Below are 11,412 nucleotides of genomic sequence, written 5' to 3' on the forward strand. Positions count from 1 at the left end.
GCATCTTCAATTTTTAGGCATGTTGTGTAAATCAAATGATACAAAAATCTATTTTAATTCCAGGTTGTAAGGCAACAAAATAGGAAAAATTCCAAGGGGGTGAATACTTTCGCAAGCCACTGTACACTACACAAGGTGGACTTCCTCTCTGGGTTTAACTCAACGAAAACAGTCCACTGCCCCAAACAAACAACTCCACCCACGAACATACACGTGCATAGATCTACAGTCATTACCGGTGTAGACCCCTTAAGGTGAGTGCAATGAGGATGCTTGCAAAAGCTACAAGCCAAATGTTCATCCAAGCACAGCTCCCCCTCCAGGACCTGACTGCACTCTCCGCTCCACCTTATTTCAGTTTCTCAAAGCCCCGGGCAGAGTCTTGCAAGCAGGCACAGTTGCGAGCAATTACTTCATAATTTAGTGACATCCTCCTTTAGCTGTCCCACAGCTTCACCACAGTATTTAGAAAATAAGATATATTTTATCACAAGGACTGAAAATAATACATGTTAGCGCTACACAGTGGAAACAAACCACCCTTTTCCCTTTGTACCCTGGTCAAAAGTAATGCACTAGACAGGAAATAGGGTCCCATTTGGGACACAACCAATAACAAGGGAAATAGTTCAACTGTAAAACAGTCTCATATCCCCTCTTTTTATCTCAAGAATATATGATATATGATATAACTATAAAAGCTATCTCGATGTCAATACATCTTTGTCTCAGGAGGGAAGGAGAGAGGGAGTTGTTATTGACTCCAGAGCTGGTCGTATATATGTGTTTACAATTACTCAACAATTATTTTCTACTGTTTTGCAAATGTACTGCATGACCTTGTGGACGTGGAGATAGCACAGGGCCACCACACACTCACATGCGCTCGCACACACACGCGCACACACACACACACACACACACACACACACACACACACACACACACACACACACACACACACACACACACACACACACACACACACACACACACACACACACACACACACACACACACACACACACACAGTGAGTTATCTACAATAGCTCTGTAGGGGTTGGGGATTCAATGAGGTCAAAGCCACTTCTCAACGTGGGGCTGTTATAGACCAGTCACAGACAAGTGCAGCAGTTGCTTTCTTTTTCTACAATGGCAAACTCAATGGCATGTGTACAGTACTAGTCAAAAGTTTGGACACACCTACTCATTCCAGGGTTTTTCTTTATTTGTACCATTTTCTACTTTGTAGAATAATAGTGAAGACATCAAAACTATGAAATAACACATATGGAAGAATCCCGTAGTAACCAAAAAAGTGTTAAACAAATCCAAATATAATTTATATTTCAGATTCCTCAAAGTAGCCACTCTTTGCCTTGATGACAGCTTTGCACACTCTTGGCATTCTCTCAACCATGAGGAATACATAGACACCTGGAATACATTTCAATTAACAGGTGTGCCTTGTTAAAAGTTCATTTGTGGACTGTCTGTTACATCTGCTCCTGACACGCCTTCTACTTCTCATCCTGTGTCTCCCTATCCTGCCGCCACTCCCCCAGTGCTTTCTCCCTCTTCCTCTCTGTGTGTGTTATTGTGTGGGCGGAGACAGGTGTGCTGGAGGCAGAGCTGATCCCCACCAGCTGCAACCTGTTCCATAATCAAGATCTCTACAAATACTCAGTCCTGCACTTCCATGCTACCAGATCGTAACCTCTACTCTGTGGTTTTTAGCCGGTTGTGCCTGCTAAGATCCTGGTTTCCCTTGCCTGATGCTGTTTTCCTCTCCGCTACAGTTCTGCCCGCTCTGACTTTGGCCCGTCTCCAGTCCCACGTCTCATCAGTCCTGCTACTCTGTCCTGGACCCCCCCACTCCACTGCGTCCTGGGATTCCTCTCTGGACCTGTTAACCCAGTCCCAACTCCCCTCGCTCCAGCCTCAGCCTCCACACCTGGCCTCCACACCTACACAGCTGCAACCCGCCGAGCTTCCCCTGGCCTGCACCCCATCTTCCCCCTGTGTTTTAATAAATACCTTGGTTACCTCATGCCAGTCTCCTCGTCTGAGTCTGCTCTTGGGTTCCCCTGTTCCACTCCGCGTGACAATTTCTTTCCTTCTTAATGTGTTTGAGCCAATCAGTTGTGTTGTGACAACGTAGGGGTGGTATACAGAAGATTGCCCTATTTGGTAAAAGACCAAGTTGATATTATGGCAAGAACAACTCAAATAGGCAAAGAGAAACGACAGTCCATCAATACTTTAAGATATGAAGGTCAGTCAATCCGAAGCATTTCAAGAACTTTGAAAGTTTCTTCAAGTGCAGCAAAAACCATCAAGCATTATGATGAAACTGGCTCTCATGAGGACCGCCACAGGAAAGGAAGACCCAGAGTTACCTCTGCTGCAGAGGATAAGTTCGTTACAGTTACAAGCCTCAGAAATTGCAGCTGAAGTAACAGACACATCTCAACATCAACTGGAGGAGACTGTGTGAATCATGCCTTCATGGTTGAATTGAGTAGTTGTGTCCAAACTTTTGACTGTTACTGTATGTGTGCATCTACCTGGCCTACCCCACAGCTATCAGGTTTGGTCGGATGCCTCAGTCAGATGGGGGAGAGAGAGGCGGGAGGAGACCTCAGGCAGGTGGGCCACAAGAACCTGGTCAGACAGATCCATAAAGCCTACATGAAGAACTTCAACATGAACAAGGCTAAAGCACAAATCATACTGACCGGTGAGTGGGAGAATTTCATTACTTTGCTTTAATGTAAAAAAATCCAGTTGTTTTTACAATAACTTACTTTCAGCCAGTTACCTGTAAGTTACTGTAAAACAGGAAATGCATGTTACCGTATCGTATTTTATGGTATGCAATACTGTTACTCTAATTAATTACAGTACCAATAATGCTACTGCAGTCATTTTACGGTAACATATACTTACTGTAAAGCTACATTTGCATATTTCCCGGAGTGCCTTTTGAATGAATTGTAGAGTTAACACGACTGTATTTGTTAGAGACAGAGACATGGTTGTTGCATTCATCCATGGTCAGTCCTGTGGCCTTCACCAAGTGAGATCGTAAGCGAATATGTCAAATTATTCCGAACTATGAAACATGAATATTTATAATGTCATCCCCACACTCATACTTTTCACCTAGTGCACATGTCCAACTCATTCCACAGAGGGCCACGTGTCTGCAGGTTTTCACTTCACCCTTGTACTTGAGTGATGACTTAAGGTCACTAATTGGTAAGGAATTCCCCTCACCTGGTTGCCTAGGACTTTAATGAAAGAAAATAACAATAATCTGCAGACACTCAGACCTCAGTCAAATGAGTTTGACACCCTTGACTTAACCCATTTAAACTGGAACAACCATTTCAGTAACGGGTGAAAAAAAGCTAACTCATTGGATTAGTTTAGAAACATGTATATTATTAAGATATGATTTATCTTTGTGTAGCATAAGAATAATCAATCAATGTACATACAAAAATACAGATATTAAAAACGAAAAATTCAACCTGCAGTAGAGCATGCTGGGAAATGTGATAACGATTACAGTTATTTTACATGTAACTGGCTGCCAGTAAATTACCGTAAAGAAAACTGTTTTATGGTATCAATGTAATCCTGTAATCCATTGACGGTACCATTACAGATACTGTAATCTATTGTAAGGGAAGGGGAGAGTGAGAGTTGTTTGAAATCAGACTGTGCAATTTCAAAAGTGCAATTTGTCTAATTTCCACATGGGGCCTGAGTTTTACATATAGCTTCTATTTTGTGTGTGCTTGGTTTACAAAGTTATTTATTTGTATGATGTGCCTTTCTAATTGTACATTTTTCTTTATTATAACAGCATGGCCACAAAGAAAGCAATGTATATAAAATAACAAAACAGATACCAATTAACGAAGACTAAAATATTAAATGTATATAATAATAATTAGCAAAAATGTTTTTCTCTCTTGCTCCAGAGGATGAGCTTTGATTTTGTTGCCCGTGTGGTTTCTGTGTGGCATTCGTTTTGATTGGTAAGTGAACTGCTACTGTGTTTTACACAATATTTTCTGTCAGTGAATTATTTTCCGCAATGGAATTTACAGTAATCTACTGTATTCAGTTTATACAATATGTTACTGTTGATTATACAGTAATTTACTGGGACAATAAAAACATTTTTACAGTGTACTCCTAGTCAGTGACTGCTCACTGGCGCCCCTCTCTGGCAGCCTATATCATGCACGACATTTAGGACACGTTTACCAGACCCAGCCATGTTGGGCTAAAACACACTTTCAATTAAGATTTTGTATTGAGAATGATTTTTAATCATGGACTAGTTTTAATCTGGACCCAGGAAACTGGTCTAGAATGTGTAATATACTATACATTACGTAACTATGCTTATAAAACTGTATTATTTACAAACTGGGTTTGTCTTTCTCCCTTCTTTCCGGCAGCCTTTTGTCATCCACGACATGGAGACAGTCCTGCTGGCTGAGCAGATGGTGATGGCCAAGCTGGTAGGTGGAAGAGGAGGAGGAGGTGGTGTCGGCCCAGATGAAGCAGGATCTGGGCCCGAGGAACTCCAGGAGAGGGAGGCAGAGGCCAGGCTGTTCCACTGCTCCCAATGTTTCTCTGTGGAGACTGTGACAGAGCTCACAGAATTCGCCAAGTCCGTACCAGGCTTCCAGTGCCTGGACCTGAATGACCAAATGGGTGACCAGTTTAAGGATTTTGTAGAATTTTATGTATGTGCAATGTGTGGTTCATGTTGTGTATATTGTATCATATTCCTTGTGAAATGTCTGTTGTTGTTTTATGGATGAGTCTTCTGCAAAAAAAAATCCACTTGAGAATAGTTTTCTACCTCTTATACTAATATAATCTACATTTTCTTCCAGAATTAATTGAAGTTAACTGGCTTGACTGACCCCCATACTCTGCAGGTGACTGTTGAAGTATGGGCTGAATGAGGCCCTCTTCACCCTCCTGGCCTCCTGTATGAACAAAGATGGCCTCCTGGTGGTGAGCGGAGGAGGGTTCAATACCCGGGAGTTCCTCAAGAGTCTACAGTGGCCCTTCAGTGACATGATGGAGCCCAAGTTCCAGTTCGCCATGAGGTTTAACTCCTTAGATTTGGATGACAGTGACCTGGTGCTGTTCTAGGCCACTATCCTCCGCTGTGGATGTAAAATACAAAACACAGACCCTTTTGACTATGGTGCAGCTATGACGGATGTATAGCCAGCCCAGTGCAGGACACTGTAAAAAATTGTCTTTGGATCAAACAAAAAAAAATGCTTCAACTGGTTACAATTAAATGAGTTTGGTTATTGAAAATATATTTCATAGTGGATTAGATGGTACAATGATTCTCTGCACTATACATTGCTTGTTTAGAATTTCAGCAACCAGGAAATGGCGGAGCCATTTCACCTTTAAACCTAATAAATAACAAATACAAACTAATATTTATTGTAAATAAAACCCTTAAAAAAAAAATCTTGTTCCGATTCTATTTTTCCCTTTCCCCTCCCCCAATATCGTAGCCAAATGGTACCTTTTAAACAATGGAAGTATTAAACAGGCTTCTACATACCACATACAATTATGCAAGTATTATAAATTCAATGCAGGCAGTGTACAAACCAGTAAATCTGATATTGTGAAAACAACTGCACAGATAAACCTTGAATGGCATCCATTCTTAAGGGTGGCTATAAATATTTGTTTTTAAAGTCACGCCTCAAATAAGCCACGCCTTCCTCTTCTCATAGGTTGACACCACTACTCCTCCCCATTGCTATGCAATGTGGATCTGCTTGTGTTGAAAGCGATTTACGAACTTTCATTAAATTCAAAACACCACATTGATCTATCAAATTCACTGTTTGACTTCCAAAATACTGAATAGGTTTATCAAACCAAAGATTATGCCAATCACTCCAGATGAACACCAGCATTCCAATTTTAGGGTGTATCACATGTACTTATACAAGTACAGATGCTAGAGATCACACTTAAAGGAGAAATACAGTACACCATATTCCCTAGAATGACATTCGCAATTACAATTTAAGGGCTTTAGTGGCATGGGAAACATCACCCAATAGAAATGGGAGTTTATCAATATATGATTTGTTTTCAAATTCTTTATGGGTCTGTGTAATCTGAGGGAAATATGTGTCTCTAATATGGTCATACATTTAGCAGGAGGTTAGGAAGTGCAGTGCAGTTTCAACCTCCTTTTGTGGGCAGTGTGCACATAACCTGTCTTCTCTTGAGAGCCAGGTCTGGCTCCGGCGGCCTTTCTCAATTGCAAGGCTATGCTCACTGAGTCTGTACATAGTCAAAAATGTATTCTGCCACTGTGTACTCTCTGTTCAGGGTCACATAGCATTCTAGTTTGCTTTGTTTTTTTGGTAAACTCTTTCCAATGTGTCAAATAATTATCTTGTAGTTTTCTCATGATTTGGTTGGGTCTAATTGTGTTGCTGTCCTGGGGCTCTATTTATGTTTGTGAACAGAGCCCCAGGACCAGCTTGCTTAGGGGGCTCTTCTCCAGGTTTATTTCTCTGTAGGTGATGGCTTTGTTATGGAAGGTTTGGGAATGTATTCCTTTTAAGTGGTTGTATAATTTCTCTTTTCTGGATTTTGATAATTAGCGGGTATCAGCCTAATTCTGCTCTTATTTGGTGTTTTACGTTGTACACGGAGGATATTTTTGCAGAATTCTGTATGCCAAATCTCAATTTGGTGTTTGTTCCATTTTGTGAATTCTTGTTTGGTAAGCCGACCCCAGACCTCACAAACATAAAGGGCAATGGGTTCTATAACTGATTCAAGTATTTTTTGCCAGATCATAATTGGTATGTCAAATTTTATGTTCCTTTTGATGGCATAGAAGGCCCTTCTTGCCTTGTCTCTCAGATCGTTCACAACTTTGTGGAAGTTACATGTGGCGCTGATGTTTAGGCCATGCTATGCATTGTTTTTTGTGTGCTCTAGGGCAACGGTGTCTAGATGGAATTTGTATTTGTGGTCCTGGCAACTGGACCTTTTTTGGAACATCATTATTTTTGTCTTACTGAGATTTACTGTCAGGGCCCAGATCTGACAGAATCGGTGCAGAAAATCTAGGTGCTGCTGTAGGCCCTCCTTGGTTGGGGACAGAAGCATCATATCATCAGCAAACAGTAGACATTTGACTTCAGATTCTAGTAGGGTGAGGTTGGGTGCTGCAGACTGTTCTAGTGCCCTCACCAATTTGTTGATATATATATATATATATATATATATACAGTGCCTTGCGAAAGTATTCGGCCCCCTTGAACTTTGCGACCTTTTGCCACATTTCAGGCTTCAAACATAAAGATATAAAACTGTATTTTTTTGTGAAGAATCAACAACAAGTGGGACACAATCATGAAGTGGAACGACATTTATTGGATATTTCAAACTTTTTTAACAAATCAAAAACTGAAAAATTGGGCGTGCAAAATTATTCAGCCCCCTTAAGTTAATACTTTGTAGCGCCACCTTTTGCTGCGATTACAGCTGTAAGTCGCTTGGGGTATGTCTCTATCAGTTTTGCACATTGAGAGACTGAAATTTTTTCCCATTCCTCCTTGCAAAACAGCTCGAGCTCAGTGAGGTTGGATGGAGAGCCTTTGTGAACAGCAGTTTTCAGTTCTTTCCACAGATTCTCGATTGGATTCAGGTCTGGACTTTGACTTGGCCATTCTAACACCTGGATATGTTTATTTTTGAACCATTCCATTGTAGATTTTGCTTTATGTTTTGGATCATTGTCTTGTTGGAAGACAAATCTCCGTCCCAGTCTCAGGTCTTTTGCAGACTCCATCAGGTTTTCTTCTAGAATGGTCCTGTATTTGGCTCCATCCATCTTCCCATCAATTTTAACCATCTTCCCTGTCCCTGCAGGCCCAAACCATGATGCTGCCACCACCATGTTTGACAGTGGGGATGGTGTTTTTATGCCAAACATAACGTTTTGCATTGTTGCCAAAAAGTTCAATTTTGGTTTCATCTGACCAGAGCACCTTCTTCCACATGTTTGGTGTGTCTCCCAGGTGGCTTGTGGCAAACTTTAAACAACACTTTTTATGGATATCTTTAAGAAATGGCTTTCTTCTTGCCACTCTTCCATAAAGGCCAGATTTGTGCAATATACGACTGATTGTTGTCCTATGGACAGAGTCTCCCACCTCAGCTGTAGAACTCTGCAGTTCATCCAGAGTGATCATGGGCCTCTTGGCTGCATCTCTGATCAGTCTTCTCCTTGTATGAGCTGAAAGTTTAGAGGGACGGCCAGGTCTTGGTAGATTTGCAGTGGTCTGATACTCCTTCCATTTCAATATTATCGCTTGCACAGTGCTCCTTGGGATGTTTAAAGCTTGGGAAATCTTTTTGTATCCAAATCCGGCTTTAAACTTCTTCACAACAGTATCTCGGACCTGCCTGGTGTGTTCCTTGTTCTTCATGATGCTCTCTGCACTTTTAACGGACCTCTGAGACTATCACAGTGCAGGTGCATTTATACGGAGACTTGATTACACACAGGTGGATTGTATTTATCATCATTAGTCATTTAGGTCAACATTGGATCATTCAGAGATCCTCACTGAACTTCTGGAGAGAGTTTGCTGCACTGAAATTAAAGGGGCTGAATAATTTTGCATGCCCAATTCTTCAGTTTTTGATTTGCCTCTAACTCTTCTAATGTTTTTTTTTAACCTTTATTTAACTAGGCAAGTCAGTTAATTAAGAACAAATTCTTATTTTCAATGACAGCCTAGGAACAGTGGGTTAACTGCCTTGTTCAGTGGCAGAACGACAGATTTGTACCTTGTCAGCTCGGAGATTTGCTCTTGCAACCTTTCAGTTGCTAGTCCAACGCTCTAACCACTAAGCTACCTGCCGCCCCAAGTGTGCAACTGCAGCCCGCAATTCAGGGCATTCCTGAATCTGGGCATTCCTATGACACTTTTGAATGTGGGTCAAAAGGGAAACAAAAGTATTATCTGAGTTTTTTCGCCCCCGCCAGTGTCCTTCGCTGCTGCCTGCCGAACACTGTCCCTCACGGTTGTTAACGGAACTGCAGGAAAACAGTTTCCAACAGGCGGGGCGAAGGAGACTGCCTACCGGACGCCCCCGCCTCCTGCTAGCACATCAGACAAGAGGCTAGATCGACAACGTGCATTAGCTAGCTAACTAGCTAGCTTGTTAGTTAGCTAGCTAGCAAAAAGTGTCGCTCCCGCCTGCTGTGTACAGGAGAAAAATGTGTCCGACAAGGGGGAGGCCACAGTCTACCAGTCGTTCCCGCTAGCACAGCAGACAGGAGGCTAGGGTGTGCTTTCTAGTTAGCGACACCATGTGCTAGCTTGTTCGTTAACCAGCTAGCACACGGTTTCACCTCCACGTACCAGGAGAAACCATGCCCGACAGCCGAGGGGGAAGAACACTGTCTACCAATCGTCCCAGCCTTCTACTAGCACAGCCAGGGTTGGGTAGGTTAATTTCTCAGTGTAATCTGTTACAGTTACTAGTTACCGGTCCAAAATTGTAATTAATAATGTAACTTTTCCCAAACTCAGTAATGTAATCTGATTACATTCGGTTACTTTTTTTTGTGATTACTTTCCTCTTAAGAGGCATTAGAAGAAGACAAATATGTATGTTACCAATTGAACGACATCAATTGCAGGATAAATCCATGTTAAAGTTTACATAGCTGGCTATATATGGATGTTACATTTTCACTCATCGCTTTCTACTACATAGAATTAAATTATATCTTTATATTAAAAACCAAAGTCTATCAAAATTCCAGTCATTCCAATAAATGTTATACACCTTTATCTTAGCCAAATTGTTTTACCTGAGCATGACCACAAAACTAAGGAGTTATTAGCCAGCCCTACTTTGATGTTTATGATTTTGGTGTCATGGAGGACTGATTGGGCTCATTGATTCGAGTTGAAAACTAAATGCTGCGCTCATGGAATGTCATGCTTTGAGCACTACTAAAAAGTGCTATTTACATGTGAAAAATGAATGCCATACGCTGCATTGTTTACCTTTTTGTTGGTGACACTTTGATATCTTGATAATATGCAGCTGTTTAAAGGGCAAATCCACAGATGAAATATTAACAAAATGGTCATCCTGCCTCTGTTTTGGTAAAAAGCTGAGGGATGGGCCTGGAATAATGTAGCCACTCTCAGATTAATAGACAGAGCTATGGATGCAAAGACTGACCATCCATGGACCATCCATCCATATCACAATGATTGTTTTAACCATGTTATGAGGCTATAGAGTGTTTGTTTACATTTACAATGTTTACAAACATTGGAGTAAAACAAGCTTATATTTTGGGTTCTCATGGTGTGTGACAGTTGAACTAAGCTCATGAGGAAAATAAGAACAATCCGAAATTCCTTTTTAATACTGTCGCAAAGCTAACTAAAAAGCAGCATTCCCCAAGAGAGGATGACTTTCACTTTAGCAGTGATAAATTCATGAACTTCTTTGAGGAAAAGATTATGATTATTAGAAAGCAAATTACGGACTCCTCTTTAAACCTGCGTATTCCTCCAAACCTCAGTTGTCCTGAGTCTGCACAACTCTGCCAGGACCTAGGATCAAGAGAGACGCTCAAGTGTTTTAGTACTATATCTCTTGACACAATGATGAAAATAATCATGGCCTCTAAACCTTCAAGCTGCATACTGGACCCTATTCCAACTAAACTACTGAAAGAGCTGCTTCCTGTGCTTGGCCCTCCTATGTTGAACATAATAAACGGCTCTCTATCCACTGGATGTGTACCAAACTCACTAAAAGTGGCAGTAATAAAGCCTCTCTTGAAAAAGCCAAACCTTGACCCAGAAAATATAAAAAACTATCGGCCTATATCGAATCTTCCATTCCTCTCAAAAATCTTAGAGAAGGCTGTTGCGCAGCAACTCACTGCCTTCCTGAAGACAAACAATGTATACGAAATGCTTCAGTCTGGTTTTAGACCCCATCATAGCACTGAGACGGCACTTGTGAAGGTGGTAAATGACATTTTAATGGCATCGGATCGAGGCTCTGCATCTGTCCTCGTGCTCCTAGACCTTAGTGCTGTTTTTGATACCATCGATCACCACATTCTTTTGGAGAGATTGGAAACCCAAATTGGTCTACACGGACATGTTCTGGCCTGGTTTAGATCTTATCTGTCGGAAAGATATCAGTTTGTCTCTGTGAATGGTTTGTCCTCTGACAAATCAACTGTAAATTTCGGTGTTCCTCAAGGTTCCGTTTTAGGACCACTATTGTTTTCACTATATATTTTACCTCTTGGGGATGTTATTCGAAAAC

The 11,412-nt window shown here is 41.3% G+C and overlaps 1 pseudogene; it reads left to right on the plus strand.

The window, feature by feature from the left end:
• The first annotated feature begins 2,486 nt into the window (after window positions 1-2,486).
• LOC109864653 (peroxisome proliferator-activated receptor alpha pseudogene) lies at window positions 2,487-5,504 on the plus strand (annotated as a pseudogene).
• Window positions 5,505-11,412: the final 5,908 nt, after the last annotated feature.

Source organism: Oncorhynchus kisutch, linkage group LG19, assembly GCF_002021735.2.
Source record: "Oncorhynchus kisutch isolate 150728-3 linkage group LG19, Okis_V2, whole genome shotgun sequence".
NCBI classification, from domain to species: domain Eukaryota; kingdom Metazoa; phylum Chordata; class Actinopteri; order Salmoniformes; family Salmonidae; genus Oncorhynchus; species Oncorhynchus kisutch.